We start from the raw sequence: 17,681 nt of genomic DNA on the forward strand, positions 1-17,681 counted from the left end.
ATTTTGAGTCTATTGTATGGGTATACTAAGAAAGGTGGACTTAATGTCTGTCACATGAATTGGAAATTAAGAGACAATGATATTAGTCATTAAAGATTTGACTGTTACCAGAAGCAACGAGATAGAGTAGTGAGAAAAACAAATTTACCCCCAGACACTTAGTAACTATGTTTCTCATGATAAGTCACTTAATTTATATGCCTGCCTCAATTTCTTAAAATGGGGATAGTAACAGTAGTAGCTCACAGTATTATGAGGAGCAAAAATATCTCATTTGTAAAGTGCCTGATAAATAGTAAGCACTTAGTGTTTGTTTCCTCTCTTCCTTCCCCTCCTCTATTCCTCTTTCCTAGATCTGTGATCCTATGGACTATTAGTGAATAATTATTATTTGCAAATTGACCCTATCTCTTAGGACAGAAAGGGAATTTTTGAAAATAATAAAAATTCTGTTACTAATGTTTTTAGTGAAAGCAAAGAGGTTTTCTTTACTGCTGATAGAATTTAAAAATAGAAGTTTTTAAATTTTATTTCTATCATATTCTTTTTTTTTAAGGTTTTTGCAAGGCAAATGGGGTTAAGTGGCTTGCCCAAGGCCACACAGCTAGGTAATTATTAAGTGTCTGAGACTGGATTTGAACCCAGGTACTCCTGACTCCAAGGCCGGTGCTTTATCCACTAGGCCACCTAGCCGCCCCTTCTCTATCATATTCTTAATTTGCTTTCAGAGGCAGTTAGTGACACAGTGATCAATATATAAGACTTGAATTAAAGAAGACCTAAATTTATGTTCTGACCTGGAAACTAGCTATATGACTTCACTCAAATCATTTGGTGTGCTTCCCCCCCCCCCATGTCTCAGTTATTTCATTTGTGAAATAGAGATAATAATGTCTATTTCACACTATTTGGTGTGAGGATCAAATGAGATAGCATGTTAAGTGCTTTGTGAAACTTAAAGTGATAAATTCTAGCTGTTATTATCTACTAGCTCATATATATATATATATATATATATATATATATATGGCATCTAACAGTATAGTGGCATATATTATATAGATATTTACATACATATATAAAATTTATGAATCTATATATATGTGGTGTATGTTAACAATTTTTTTTACTGATGGTACAATATCAAAAAAGTTTGTAGACCATTGGTCTAGATCATGGATATGCATTTGAAAGTATTGTCTATATAGGTTTTGTCTATCAGTTCTGTCTTGTGTTTTCTCTCTCTCCCTTCTGTTTTTCTTTCCCTTTCTTCCTCTCTCTCTTCTCTTTCACTGTTCTCTCCCCCTCCTTTGCCTCCCCAGAAGTAAATTGAACCTAAAAGTCTACAGAGCAGTCTTCATAGTCTTTGCGAGATTACACTTTTAATGTTTCCAAACTTCAACCAGAAACAGATCTGTATTTTTAGTACCTGTATTCTTTCTGTGATCTTCATCTGCAAGTCATGGGATACAACTATTTCTGAAGAAATGAAGTTCAAAGATTACTTTAAGGGCAATGGAAAAGCACATGATCGGTTAATCAGGCATTTATTATTTGCCTCATATATGCCAAGCTCTGCATGAAGTATTGAGTTTTCAGAGAATGAAGCAACCTCTATTTGCCAAAGAGTTGAAGGGCCTAAGTTGGTTGTAATAACTTTTATTTTTTGTAAGGCAGTGGGGTTAAGTGGCTTGCCCAAGGCCACACAGCTAGGTAATTATTAAGTGTCTGAGGCCAGATTTGAACTCAGGTACTCCTGACTCCAGGTCCGGTGCTCCATCCACTGCACCACCTAGCCACCCCTGTAACAACTGTTTAAGTATAAGCAAGGAATTATGAAGAAGTAGTGTGAGAGATGTCATTAGATAAATGCTTGAGGGGGAAAAATGATTAAAGCAGTGGATAGTTGATACCATGATGTCAAGAGCATGTTAGGAAGTCCTTTAACCTGTTGGGTGGACCCACTGTTTCAAATTTGGTGATGGGCAGAGTATATGGGCTAGGCAAGCATTAATTTTTTTTATCTGCATTGTAGGAAGGAATATGCACATTGATTTAAAAAAATCCACCCAAGATTCTATATGGAAAGTTGACCTTATTAAATGTTGCATCTTTTGAAAATGGCCTCTCTTTCCTCCCCAATAAAGCCAGTGATATATATTGTGTGATTTGATTATTTAATCATAAAAGTTATATTACTATGACTTTTGTTACTATTGCTCTTTTTGAATGATTATATAATCTGCGTGTGTGTGTATATATGTGCACTTAATGTGCTTGAATGGGCATATAAAATTAGATGATATCACTTATGAATTTTACAGTGAGGGAAAAACATCTTTTTAAAAGATTTGATTTTATTGATTGATATCTTTTGTATTTAGATCACCTGTATTGCTCATTGTAAACCCCCTCTTTTTTATCTTTCTCAAAGAATCATTTCTTTTTTTTTTTTGATTTTTTTTCAAGGCAGTGGGGTTAAGTGACTTGCCCAAGGCCACATGGCTAGGTAATTATTAAGTGTCTGAGGTTGGATTTGAACCCAGGTGGTACTCTTTGACTCCAAGGCCGGTGTTCTATTCACTGCACCACCTAGCCGCCCTCAAAGAATCATTTCTTAGAATGTAAAAAAGAAAAAAATAGTTAAGCAAAACGAAGATCTAAAAACTGACTTTAATTATAGCAAAGAGAGATGGATTCTCATTTCCCTTTGAGGCTAAATTTAGGCCTCATAGCATTTTAATTCATTCATTTTTTCTATTATTTCCATTTGTATTATTGTCAAATGTATATATTAATTTTCTGGTTCTGTTGCTTTGTATCACTTGGTGTGTTTTACTGTATCTTCTGTATCCATTATGTTATTGTTTCTTAGAACATTGCACAGTAATGTTCTGTTACCTTCATCTTCTACAGTATAATCATTTCTCAATAAATGATTACCTACCTCATTTTTTTGTGTTATCCCTCATTTGCTGTCCCTACTTTGCTTCCAGCTCTTTGTTACTACAAATAACCTTTAAATATTCTAGTGTACATGGGAACTTTCTTTTTATCACTGATTTCATTGGGGAATGTGTCTAACAGTAGAAATTTGTGGGTCAAGAGGCATGGCGCTTTAGTTCTTCATTTGCAACATTCCAGATTTTTTTCCCAGTTGGACCAATTCATATCTTACCAGTGACACAGTAGTGTACCTTTCTTTTTTGTTAACTCCTTCAAACTTTGACTATTATCTTTTTTCCATCTTTGCCAGTTTTCTGAGTATTTCTGAGTTGCTTTGATTTGCAATTCTCTTATTATTAGTGATTTGTTGGATTTTTTATGAATATTACTAATTTTATAAGTTTTCTATCTTGATATCAGGATCCTGTTGGGATACTGGATGTAAACTTTTTCCATTCTGGTTGAGTACTTTATTATTCTATTCTGTCAATTCTAGTCTTAGTCTGTCAATTACTTTTTTCTGAGTTTCTCTCTCTAGGTTTTCATGACACTGATTTCATAAGTTCTGTTACTTTTTGTGACTGATTCTTCTCAATCCCCTTTGCTGAATTTTCCTTCAGGTCATGCATATTCCCCAAGAATCTGCCCTGAACTTTCTCTTTCTGTGTTCTCTGGCTTGGTCCTTTTTTTCAACTTCCCTGAGTAAGTGATCATGCATGTGCTTGTGATGTACGTATTCATTCCTAACTTCTCTCCTGACCTCTATTCTCCCTTCTCCAAGTGACTATTGATATTTCTAACTCTATGTTTCAAAGACATCTCAAATGCAGCATATCCAAAGCAACTCCTTTTTCTTCCCCTCAGCTTCTGAACCCCTCCCCATTACTCTTGAGTGTTCCACCATTCTCCTAGTCACCAGGTTCACACTTTGTTTGGGCTCATTCAGGGCTACAACCTTAACTCTTCACTCTGAATTGCATGCAGTCTCTCCTCTTTCCCCTAGCTAGAGCTACTTGGCAATATCACTACAATTCTCATACTTAACCTTTTTCCTCTTCTCCCACTCTGGTCTAGACCCTCATCAACTCATACCTAGACTGTGGGGTAGCTTTCTGATTAGTCTCTCTGCCTCAAGTTTCTCTCCATGTCTTATCTTCTTAAATAATTTTCCTAAAGTCCCATGTCACCCCCCCCATCATTAAATTGAAGTTGTTCCTTCCAGGATCAAATATTAAATCATCTGTTAGCCTGTTAAAACCATTTACAGTTGACCCATTTCCTCTTTCCGGTCCATGTGAGTATACCCCTGCCCCCCATTAGTCTTTTTTTGTTGTTGGGCAATGGGGTTAAAGTGACTTGCCTACTGTCACACAGCTAGTAAGTATCAAGTATCTGAGGCAGAATTTCTTTTTTTAATTTAAATTTATTTTTATTAAAGATATTATTTGAGTTTTACATTTTCCCCCCAATCTTGCTCCCCCCCCCCCCCCGAGAGCACTCTGTCAGTCTTTACTTTGTTTCCATGTTGTACCTTGATCCAAATTGGGTGTGATGAGAGAGAAATCATATCCTTAAAGAGAAGAGAAGTCTAAGAGGTAACAAGATCAGACAATAAGCTATCTGTTTTTTTTTTCTAAATTAAAGGGAATAGGTGAGGCAGAATTTCAACTGAGTCTAGAGCTGGTACTCGTATTCACTGTGACACACCTAGCTACCTTCCCTTCACTAGTCTGTTTTCTGTCCTTAAAATCCACCCTTGTGGAAAAGAAACTGGCCATCCACTGTCAAACAACTGCCACTCAGAGCAGGCAAGCCTAGTTTAACCAAAACATAAAGGCGCAAGGTATTCTGAGGAAAGGGCTGGGAAGTAGTATATGCCAGGGAAGCTCAAGCACTCTACCTTGAATCTGGATGGAGAAGATTGCCCATGACCATGAATTCAACAATCTAGGGCACCTCCATACCACTAGAACTGCTTCCAGCCTAGCTGTTACAGTCAGTAAGAAAAGAAATCATTGTGGAAAAAGACCCAACTTCTCATTACCACAGACAAAAACTTCAGACCAATTACCACCGATAGACAAATGTCTATTTTGAGTTGGAACATCTCCCCACTTCCCAAATTATTGGTCCATCTCCCCACTTCCCAAATTATTGGTCCTATTTCCCACCTAGCTTTTAGAACCATTCCATGGAAGTAACTCGTGGAGAAGAGGGGTCAGCCATCCCCACCAACTGCTATCTACAAGACAGGTAAACCAGTGCGCTTGAAGCATCAGGGAATTCTAAGGGGAAGATCAGAGAACATGTACCAGGCAAGTTGAACTACCACCACCTCTTTGATTACAATCTCTTTAGTTCCTCAGTGGAGAGTTCCTTGAGAGTGGGAACTTCCTTCTGTTTATACCCTTACTACTTAATATTTTTTTTTCCATGTAGAAAGTATTTTATATTTTTTTCCTGTGCACTGTGTTTTCTAGTGACTGGTTTCCTTATTGCTTCTCACATAGGGCACTTCATCTCCCTACTCCATGCCTAGAATTCTTTACCTTACCTCTTCATTCTGACATTTTTGAGTTTCTTAATTTAGCCCCATCTCAGATGCCACATTTTCTTGCATGATGCCTTTCCTGGTACTTCTTTTCTAATGTCTTTTCTTGAGATTATTTTCCATTTACACTGCATGTATGTTTTTATATACATGAATGTTTTCATATGCCAATTCTCCCTTCTCCCCTGCCACGGGAACTCTTTGAAGATGGGATCTGCTTTTGTCTTTCTTGTTGTATGCCTAGTACTTAATATTGAGGCTGACAGATTAAAATTCCAGGTGTTTTATGTTAGTTTGAATGGAATTTACATTTCTTTATTCCTAGTTGGATTCATATATCTCTTTTTAAGAACAAGATTTTCTTAAAAATTATGTTTTAAAAAATCTTATTGAGACTTAATTACTTTAGATCCTTCTTCAACTCAGATTTTAACCCAGTATTCAGCTTATTTTTTTCTGATTGCAGTTTATTCACTTTGGTACATCCTTTAAGGTGTTCTATTCTGCTCCAGTAATAGCAGTCCCTTGTGCTAATCTAACACTTTTGATTTTGTTCACAAATCTGTGCCTATTCATATTAATGTGTGCTTAGTAAGCAGTTTTAAAAGGCATATAATTCTATTCTTCTACTATGATGGTATCTTTTTTTTTTTTAGGTTTTTACAAGGCAATGGGGTTAAGTGGCTTGCTCAAGGCCACACAGCTAAGTGTCTGAGGCTGGATTTGAACTCAGGTACTCCTGACTCCAGGGCCGGTGCTCTATCCACTGTGCCACTTAGCTGCCCCTGATGGTATCTTATTAAATGATGACTTTCCTAGTTTTTAAAATTCTGCTACTTCACCCCAAATTTATGACCTATAGAAGACCTTAATTAAATCTTTATTCTTTCACTGTTTTATCCTATTTCTTGACTCTAGTTTTGCTTGGTCCTTGTTTCCCTTCCACATAATATAGTCTATACAATGTCTATTGGGTTCTAGTTATATATAGTCTATATACTGAATAAACATAAAGAAGTATTAATGTAACATGGACCCAATTTCTAAATCAGATCGACATTCATTCAGTTTAATTTTTTCCCATTTTTTTCTTTTTGGTTTTTGCAAGGTAATGGGCTAAAGTGACTTGCCCATGGCCTACAGCTAGGTAATAATTAGGTGTCTGAGACCTAATTTGAATTCAGGACCTCCTCAATCCAGGGTCCGTGCTCTGTGCAATGTACCATCTAGCTTTCCCATTCTTTATGTTTACATTGTTGCAGTGCTTGTGGAAACCTAAAGAACCAGGAGATCCTCTAATCGTATAAGATAATATTTCTAAAATGCCTAGCACAATTTTTGGCACAATGATAGGCATTATATAAATTATTATTCTATTCCTCTCTCATCCCCTCTAAATAATTGAGACCAAAGGTTCCTATTTAAAAAGTTGTATTTTGAAGATGTGTGTACTAGGCCCCTGAAAGTCTAAACTGCTAGATGATAACTCAATATGTTATCACCAGTGTTCTTATCACAGTGTTGACCAATATTAGAATACTGCATATTCTGTTCAAATCTCTCCTTATATGGGAATGTTGTTTTTCTTGTACTTAGTAATAACAAGTAATTCAACCTAACTAACCTTCATTATGCTATATGTACTGGTTGGAAATTGCTTGTAATTAGGGCTCTTTGGCTGGCAAAAGGATAATTCTGCCAGTTCAACAGTTCTCCCTGTAATTACTTATGATAACAATTAAAATGTTTCTGACATTGAAATCAAAATGGTGGTTTGTTTCTTGTATATCGTTTTATTGTTTTCCTTCATTTTGTATTTCATTTTCTTCCCATGTTTTTTTTTTTTTAGTTTTTTTTGGCAAGGCAGTGGGGTTAAGTGGCTTGCCCAAGGTTACACAGCTAGGTAATTATTACGTGTCTGAGACTGGATTTGAACTCGTCCCTCTGACTCCAGGGTCGGTGCTCTATCTACCACGCCACCTGGCTGCCCCTTCCCATGCTTTTTTGCAGTCTTCATGTTAATTATTTTATTGCACAGTAATAATTGCTCTACATTCATGTGCTTTGATTTTTTTTTTTGAAATTCCTGATCAATGGACATCTACTTTGTTTCTAGTTTTTGCTACCACAAAGAGTGCTTCTGTGGATATTTTGATATATATGGGACCTTTATGAAGATTAATTTTATTAGAAATAAATAATAGAAGGAAAAGGATATCCTGTGATTATAGATCACATAAAAGCATTTTGCTTCATAACTGACTATAATAGGGAAATTTCAGTTTAAGTGTTTGAAGAACTCAGATGTTTCATATAATGGGTAGCAAGGCATAAGTCTTCTAGTCTAAATTTCTTTATTCTTGAATTTTTTTGAATGTTTTTTCCAATTACATGCAGAGATAATTCTCAACATTCATCTTTTTGTAAGCTTTTGAGTTCCTCGTTTTTCTGCCTCCCTCCCTTTCTTCCCCCTTCCTCATGACAGTGAGTATATGTTATATACTCCATATATGTTACATGTAACAGTTTATGTTTGATGATTTACAACTTATTTAACATAAGTCATGTTGTGAAAGAAGAGTCAAAACTAAAGGGGGAAAGCATGAAAAAAGGAAAAAACATAAAACTAAGTTTTAAATGAAAATAATATGCTTTGGTCTACATGCAGACTTCAAAGATTTTCCTTTGCCACATAGATGATACTTTCCATCACACCTCGGCTAGATATCTTTAGCAGAAAACAGCATTGTCTTTCAGTACCAGCACCTTTTCTTTCCTGTTACACAGTGACATAGGAACTAAGTAAAAAAGTATATTGATATTAGACTGTCCTTAACCTTCAAGAAGAAGTAGTCAGCCATTGGCACTCTGATTGGGGACCATAATGTCTGCTAGCTGAAATAGGAAACATTGAGGAAATTTATATTTAGCAGGGATTTATTTGTATTTTTTCCTCCCCCTTATTTCTCATCTGGTTTGATGATCTGATAATTTAACATGTAGCTAAGAATACTCTTAAAGGGATGCTATGCATCTTTGATTTAAATAACAATTTTACAAATTGAAATTATATAACTTTATGAGATGATATTTAGGGAAAATTTATCAATTTGAGGACCTTTAACAGTATCAGCTGATTCTAACATTTCTGATAATCTTCATACTAAAGTGGGAAATGAACTTAATAGATTTGTTCAGTCTTTAAAGGTCATATTCAGTTATTTTCCGTTCTAGATGACATATATTCGAGAGGGCATTGACAAAACGGAAAATGGCCAGAGGAGGTTGATGATAGTGATGATAGTGTTGAAGGTGAAGGCTTTGCAACATCAGGATCCTTTGAAAAAACAAAAGGTATTTAGTCTGGTGTAAGACTTGGAGCCTTACCAGTATAGCTATCTTGACCTATTCCAATTCCATGATCAACAACTCTGAAATTTCTTCTACCTCTTTTTCTCTTAAACTTATTTTTTGTTCTTACTACTGCCAGATTTCCAATCCTCACTAGTTTCCCAACTATCATTCTTGCTCTTTTTCATTCTTTCCTGTTTTGATCCTTTAGCTATTTCCTTAATTTGCATATTCCTTGCTTTCTTGTCTTATTGCTGCTAATACTTTGTGAAACCCCAATTCTGGAGTACTTCCACTACCTTATATGTTCCTTCTCACTTGTAGAAAGTCATGCAACATTACTGACTAGTTTTATTACAAATTTATTATCTGAGCTCACCTGGGCACTCATTCTCACTGCAGCAAGGTAATCCTTTTACTCCTCCCTCTTTGATTGCCTCTCTGGCCTACTGCTTCAACAACCTTCTTATCTTGGTTTTCCCTCATTACCTGGTGGGGCCTTTTTACTAGGGAACATTCCATTGCTAAGTCATTTCCTTTCTCTTGTTGGTGAGTTTCTTCCAGAGCTTTTATTTTGGAGACCTGTTCAGGCTCCCATGCTTCATTCCCTTCCTATCTGTATGTCTGACTCTTGAATTTGCCACTATGCCCCCAAGCTTAGGATCTTCTGCCTACCATTCTATCTGCTCACCTACCTGCTTTTCATTTTTTTTTTTTTTATTTAAGACCAAGAGCCTAGTAAGTGGCAGCACTCTCCCTTTTTCTCTGTGGTCTACTTTTTACCAACCTTGATAATCTATCATCTTGGAAAATAGCCATCTCCCACCAACTGCCATTAAAGGACAGACAAACCAAGCCTAGGCTAAGCAGTGTGGAGATAGGAGCCAGTACATACCAGGTAAGTCAAACCATCCAAAACTATGACCATGTCTTTCCTCTAGACAAGGATCCTGAAACCAAGATCCTTTGTAATAGTTATGCTTATAACTCACTTGTAGCCATTATCCTGGGAAGCAATCTTTAGGGAGGTGCTGAAGCCAGTTAAATAATTTATCAACAGTGTAGAAATTTATCTCAGTGCTGTTTTTCATCCTCTTTGAAGACATCTGACATTCCTGAAAACATCTAGAAAATATGGGAGTAAGTTCTGCTTCTGTTCACTGGTGACTGGGAAAGTCCAAGAACATCATTCATTAACCAAAACCCAGGCAAGCATGCCATTATGAAACTAGTGCACAAAACTGATGGACTTCTCAAGGCAACCAAATTTGGCTGTGATCTTCCAGTTTTTTGAAAAACCTTGATAAGATCAACAAATAGTATAACAATTTCTATTCTGCTGTTGAAATTTTTCCTTGAGTGTTGAGGCAGTAAATACCAAGTTGACTATTCTTTGACCCTTTTTGAAGTTAAACTGACTCTTGGGTAGATGGCCACTTTACAGATGAAAGATCAGCAAGATTGAAAGACCTTCTATCACAGGACAATCCATTTCCTTTTCCAAGAATGCATTCTTTAACTCCTTAAGTATTACCCACCTCTTGCCATATAAGCTGGAAAATTTTCATTGAGCTTTTTTATAACACGATCCCCTAATTTTATAACATAATCCCCCTCTTAGTGGGAATAGAATCAGAACCAACAGATTTGCCTTATAAGAAAAGACTCATGGTAAAGTCTGAAAGTCTGCTAAAGATTAACTGACTTCAAACTGAGTTATATAATTGTGTACTGTTTGTTGATTTTATGAAGGCTTTCAGTGATGTTCTCAGACTTTCATAGTCACCAGTAGACAGAAACAGAACTCGTTACCATGCTTTCTGTAATTTTTTTTAGGTTTTTTTCTAGGTAATGGGGTTAAGTGACTTGCCCAAGGCCACACAGCTACGTAATTATTAAGTGTCTGAGGCTGGCTTTGAACTCAGGTACTCCTGACTCCAGGGCTGGTGCTCTATCCACTGCACCACCTAGCCGCCCTGATGATGTTTTTAGTAATATTGTTGGACACCTTCAAAGAGGATGAAAATGGCATTGAGATCAATTTCCACGCTATTGGTAAATTATTTTAACTTTAGTTTTGGCTTGTAGCCTTTTCAAAATGGGAGAGTTGTTGCATGACTTTTTTTTTAACTGAACTTCCAAACATTTAAACTGTAGTGCAAGAGTACAATGCTGATGGACTGACCACATCTTTTGAATACTTTTGAAGTGTGTTTGCCTAAAAGACTTCTGTAGAACTCAGACAAATACTCACAGGGAGGTCAGAAGTGATACTAGGACACTCTTGAGTCTTTCTGAAGAATTTTAGAATTGATTGTGATACAAAGGGAGACCTTGGCACAGGACTGCTCAGCATGGCATGCTAGAGTCAAAGAAGATGCTGTGCTCTATGAACAAAACAGAATTATAGTAGCTCAAAGGAAATGTGAAATGAACAGATTTAGAGACATCTTTATTCCAAATGTTCACATGGGCTAGTGTGTAATTTGTGGTTTGATCAGCTAGATTTGGAAACATTGTGCCCTGACCTCAACATGATGATGTCATTTTGGTCCTATAGTAAAGTAAGACTTGAGTTCAAATCCATTCTCAAATACTTTGTGACCCTGGAAATGTGACTTAACCCTATTTGCCTCTGTTCCTCATCTACAAATGAGCTGAAGAAGGAAATGGCCAAAAAAAGCAAGCAAAACTGTAAATGGTGGGGTCATGAAGAGTTGGACATGACTGAAATGACTAAACAGTAGCAACTGTCATCTGCTTTGCAGTAGAACCCTAAGGATCATGGGACCTTTCCATGATTTATGACTGAAGACTCCCATATAGGGAGTCCCATTAAAAATTGAGAGTGGGCACTATTTTTTTCTCTTTAGTGTTTAGCATTGTGCCTGGCTTATAATCATTGTTTAATAAATACTTTTTGTCCTTCCTTCCCCTTTATCACATATCCCAGAGTACTTGTTCCAAACCTCTTTCTCCTTAAGCCTTCCAACACTACTTAATTCTCTAGCCCCTCAAGTTTGGGGACTTGTCTCATGCTTTACTGAGAAAATAATAAAGGCCATTTAACCTCTCTCCTTTACATCTTGGCAAGCTTTATGTGTTATCTATCATTTCTATCTTTATTTGAAATGGAATAAAGCTAGGGCATCCAGGGGGCACAGGAAATAGGGCAAATAGCCCTGGAGTCAGGAGGAGGGGAGTTTGAGTTTAGCTTTAGACACTTGACACTACTGTGTCCCCTGGGCAAGTCACTTTAACCCTGATTACCTTTCATCCAGGACTATCTCTAGCTGTCTTGATTCATTATCTGGCCACTGGATTCAGAAGACTCTGGAGGAGAAAGTGAGACTGGTAACTTTAGGACAGTACCAATTCATGGGCTTGTCATGGTTTTCTTTGAGAATGAAAAACAAAATTATCATTAAACATCATTCCAATTTGAAGAAGGGGCCCTTCTATCCAAGACCAACCTCTCTCTCTCTTGTTCATCCCCTTCCTGACTTCTAAGCAACTGACTCTTCTACCTCTTCTACCTCTTCTTTGTGGTTCTTTCCTTTTTTAAATGTCTCTGCATTCCTTTCCCCTCTGTACTCCAGTAACATTTCTTTGTCTAGATCCTATATAAATCTTAAGCTCTACCATCTTATATTTCTCTTTACTTAAAATTCCTAGGGAAAAAAAGTCTCATTCATTCAACTCACTGTATTTCATTCTTTTTCAGTCTGATATCCAATTTTATGACCCAACTTGAAATAAATCCCTCCAAAATTACCAATGATCTTTTAATTATCAAATCTTAGGGCATTTTCACAACTTAACTTTCTTGGTCTTTTTTGTATCAGTTGACAACTGCTACTTGACCTTTCCTTTTGGATTTTCTCTCTTGAGTTTTTGTTTTTCTTCAGCCTAGGTGACTATACCTGTCTTCTTTGCTGGATCATCCCATCTTCTGTCCTTTTAACTGGGTGTTTCCCAGGTCTCCATTCCCACATCCTTTTCTCTTTATGGGTGATTTCATCAGCTTCCTTGGGTTTAATTATCATTCTTATTCAAATAATTTTCAGACCTGTTTATCTAGTCTAAAGATACCAGTTCTTCTTCAGCTTTAGCCATTCATCATTAACTTATTATTGGCTTGTTGTTTCTCTGTGACATCTCAAACTCAGCATTTCCAGAATCCCAGAATTTGAGAATTGGAAGAAACCCCAATTGTTAATTTAGTTCTATCCATAAACTATTATGTCAAACGTTTGTTCAGTCTAAAACTGCTTGTATACTTGAAAGGAGGGGGAAACCACTCTTTTTTGAGACAGTCTATTATTGTTTGACAACTGTAATTGTTAGATGAAATTTTTCCTTAATAGGCTTAAATTTGCTTCTCTTCTCCTAGAACCAAACAGAACAAGATTGATATCATTCTGCAAAACAGAACTTAATTATTTCCTCCCTTCCCCAAGCCTGTTCTTCTAAACTTTTCTCATTTTTGAGTGTACCACCATTCTTTCAGTTTACATGTGTTTCACAGTGCTACCTAACTGCCCCAGAGCTCATAGCTTGTGAATTGGTTAGGCAGAACCACTTTAAGTAGACAATGAGAATGAAATTTGAATTTGAGTGAAAAACTGAGAACCAATATTTTAGACAATTTAATACAATGAGATTTGGTTGGGGTTTTTTTGCCCTTTGATATTGAATCAAGGCCTGAATTTTAGATCTCCTCTTATTCCCAAATATTTCTAACAAGATAGATTCCTCTTTGCAATGTACCTTTATCACTGCAGCTTTACATGACATGTACGTGTGTGTATGTATATGTGTATAAAATTGTTAGTAATTTTTAATTCTTATTTTAGTTTTTTACAAGAAGTTGTTTAAATTTGTGTATAACAACAAAATTCCTTGGTTCCTGAGCCATTCAATCTTCAGTTAATTTCCTGGAGAGCCTAGTTTATTCCTATTATACTTGTCATCCATCCATCCATCTTTCCATCCATCCATCCATCCATCCATCCATCCATCCATCCATCTATCATATAACTACTGATTCTGTAGGCAGCTAAATTGGAGTGTTTTAATATTGGATTAGACTTGAAAAGACTGCAGTCTACATGCAGAAGTGTTTTAGTTCTACAGGAAAGAAGATCAATGAGGAATAATTTTGACTTTGTGTAAGGAAGGATTTACAGAGCAAATTTTTGATATTCCATATTGTCATCTCTCCTAAATTTCTCTTGTATCACTTTCCCTCCCAGAGAATCATCTCATAGAACAAAGATTATTTTTATCTTTAATTTAAAGATTTTGTATTTAAAAGAGAAGGAAAAATAGCAAAATCGGTGAAATATGTTAATTTTATTTGAGATATATATATATATATATATATATATATAAAATTATTTAACTCACATATACATGAGTTAATTAGGGACAAATACCTTCTCTTAATCTTTTGAGCCAAGATCAGTCATTATAATTTTTTCATTGCTCATTTTCTATTGTTTTGTGGTAGTGGCTCTATCCTCTTACATGTTTTGAATTTTGTGCATATGGGGGTTTTTGTCCTTCTGGTTCTGCTTACTTCACTACTTTAGTTTATATACATTTTTCTGTTCTATATTTGTCTCATAATATTACAGAACATATACCATTAAACATATAAACACATTCAAGGAAGGGACTGCCCCTTCCCCTCCCATTACTAAGGATCCAGACTAGAATCATCTGGGTGTGCAGTAGATTGACTGTTGGATCTGGATTCAGCAAAACATGAGTTCATTTGTTACCTCAGAACATTAATTTTTTGACCTTGGCAAATCAGAGGTCAATTTTTGTTTTTCTCGGTTTCCTCACTCAAATAAAGGTAATAAACAGGCCTTATTTTTCAGGTTTGTTGTAAGGATCAGATAAGTAATTGTAAGTGTTTAGCACAGTAAGTCCTATATAAATGCTTATTCCTTTCCTAATTTTATTTTTGCCTATACGTTATCAATACTGTGAGAAACAGGTACTGAACATGATAACCATAAAAATAACTTTAAAAATGAAATTGGTTGTATTTTAAATAGACAAGAAAACAGCTATTTACTGGATATGGGAGTCAATTCTGAATTTCCAATCTTTGTAATATAATTAGACCATTAACTTGTTAGAGCAAGACTAAAATTCAGTATAAAATAAGGAGGGAATAGAAGGAAGTGGATATAGAATACAATTGAGACAACTTCAATATGGCATATTTTGACAAATTGTTGACAGTAAAAATGAGAATGAATAAAAGAACTTGTGTCTACACCAACCGTCAGTATTTTCTAAGGAATATTTAGAAGGTTCTAAGGAAACTAACTTAGTTAAAGGAAGTTTAATTGTAATGTCAGTTGTCACAAGGAGATGAGAACCTAGAAACTACTTTAACCAATGCTAGACCTATATTTAGCAACCAAGGTTGAGACACTGGTTTAGAATATATATAAACTTGCAGGTTTTTTTTGTTTTGAACTTAAAAAGATAAGCCTTTCTCCACACCCATTTTTCTATGTTCACAGCACTACACAAAAAAGAGGATTCCATATGAAACCATGAATCTCCATTTCCCATTGTTTACTTTAAAAAAAACATAATGAATATTACACATTGTTTTAACCTCACTTTTCTGTGCTTCCTTCTGAGTTTTCTTTTGTTCTCTTCTGTGTACTTTTTATCTCCCTTCCTCCCAACCCTTCCACTAGAAAAGGCCACCATTAAGCATAACTATGTGTATGTATATTTGCGATTGTCAGTTCTTTTTCTGGAGGTGGATAGCATTTTCCTTCATAGGTTCTTTGTAGCTGATTTTATTTGAACAATATTGCTGTTATATATATATATATATGTATAGCATTCCAAACCTTGATTCTACTCATTTCAGTCTTCCAAGTCATTCTTTGTTTTTCTAAAATCAACCAACTCACCATTTCTTATAGCAGTTTCTTACACACATCACTACCATATTCCCACAACTTCAAGTTCTAATCCTCTGCTACTAAAATTACTTTTGATTTAATTAACTATAGAGTCTCAAAGTCCTCTTAATTTGAAGTTCTATATTTCTTTGACTGAATTTTGCAGGGTAGTAAATTCTGGATTGTAATCCAAGGTTGTTTTGTTTCCTCTCTGATATATGGTATTCAGATCATCTGAGTTCTGTTGAGGCTGATAAGTTCTGTAAAAATATGATTGTGTTTCCTTTGTATTTAAATTGCTTCATTTTTACTGGTTTTGCAGTATTTTCTCCTTTATTTGAGAATTCTGAATTTGGTTTTGATAGCCCTTGGATGTCCTGTGGGGTCTCTTTCTGGAGTTCTGTGCTGTTTTTTTTAAAGGTTTTTTCTCAAGGCAAATGGGGTTAAGTGGCTTGCCCAAGGCCACACTGCTAAGTAATTAAGTGTCTGAGGCCTGATTTGAACTCAGGTACTCCTGACTCCAGGGTCCGTGCTCTATTCAATGCACTCATCTAGCTGCTGCCCCCTGTGTATTCTTTCAGTGCTTATTTTGTTTTCTTACTGTAGCAGATTTGGACAGTTTTCTCTTGATAATTTCCTCCAAGATGTTTTCCAAATTCTTGTTTTTGATCTAGGCTTTCTGGTGTTTAATCTTTAATTCGTAATTATCCCTCCTGGATCTATTTTTGAGGTCTTTAGTTTTTCCTAAGTACTTCAGTTTTTTTCAGCCTTCTTACTTTACTTGATGGAGTCTTGTAGTCTCATAGATTCATTGGCTTCTATTTGTTCAGTTCTTAGTTGTTTTTTGAAGGTCTGAATGATCTGCATTCAAATTTTATTTCACATACATATTTTTAACATTTTAACATTTTGTTTTCCAATTATATACAATAGTAATATGTATCCATGATTTTTTTCAAGGCTCTGAATTCTTCAATTCCTCCCCCTCCACTGAAGGCTGTCTGATAGTCTCTACATTGTTTCCATACCATACATTGATGTAAATTGAATGTGTTATAAGAGTAAACATACCCCCCCCCCCCCAGAAGATGAGAAATGTCAAGAATAGAGAGAGAGAGAAACAGATTTCAATGGCTCTGTCTCTGGGGGTGAGTTGCTTTCTTTATCATAAGTCCAGGGGTGGCTAGGTGACGCAGTGGATAGAGCACCAGCCCTGGAGTCAGGAGTACCTGAGTTCAGATTTGACCTTAGACACTTAATAATTACCTAGCTGTGTGGTCTTGGGCAAGCCACTTAACCCCATTTGCCTTGCAAAAAAAACCCTAAAAAAAAAGTAAATGAATATCTTAAGTCCACCAGAGAAGTTGCTTCAGTGTTTTTCCCACAGTTGCTATTACTAGCTGTACCTCCACTCTATTTCTCCCCAATCTCATTTATTCTATTCTCTCTCTCCTTTCATCTTGGCCCTGTCCAAAAGTGTGTTGAATCTGAGTACCCTCTCCCCCATCTTCCCTCTCTTCTATCACCTATTCCCCTCCTTCCCTCCCCGCCATTCCCCCTTATCCTGTCCCTTTCTTCTTTTTCTCTAGGGTAAGATAGATTTCCTCACCCTATTAAGTGTGTATGTTATTTCCTCTCTGAGCCATTTCTGATGAAAATGAAGTCTCACTCATTCCCCTTTTTGCCTTCCCCCTTTCCACTCCATTGTAAAAGCTTTTTCTTGACTCTTAAGTGAAATTTCTTAGCTTCTTCATCTCCTTTTCCTTCCTCTCAGTACTTTCCTTTATCCATTGACTCCATATTTTTTACTATATTATACCATTTTATTCCTCTCCTTCCTATGTCCTGTCTTTATATACTCCTTCTAACAGCTCTTATAAATGAGAAAGTTC

General features: G+C 36.0%; 1 protein-coding gene and 1 pseudogene across 2 annotated transcripts in view; both read left to right on the top strand.

Moving 5' to 3' along the window:
• The window catches only part of LOC141505511 (kinetochore protein Spc24 pseudogene), a 37,958-nt pseudogene extending 20,962 nt beyond the window's left edge, over positions 1-16,996 (top strand).
• Positions 1-17,681, top strand: part of SIAH1 (siah E3 ubiquitin protein ligase 1) — a 64,558-nt gene that overhangs the window by 21,616 nt on the left and 25,261 nt on the right. The window lies entirely within an intron of this gene.

Source organism: Macrotis lagotis, chromosome 1, assembly GCF_037893015.1.
Source record: "Macrotis lagotis isolate mMagLag1 chromosome 1, bilby.v1.9.chrom.fasta, whole genome shotgun sequence".
NCBI classification, from domain to species: Eukaryota; Metazoa; Chordata; class Mammalia; order Peramelemorphia; family Peramelidae; genus Macrotis; species Macrotis lagotis.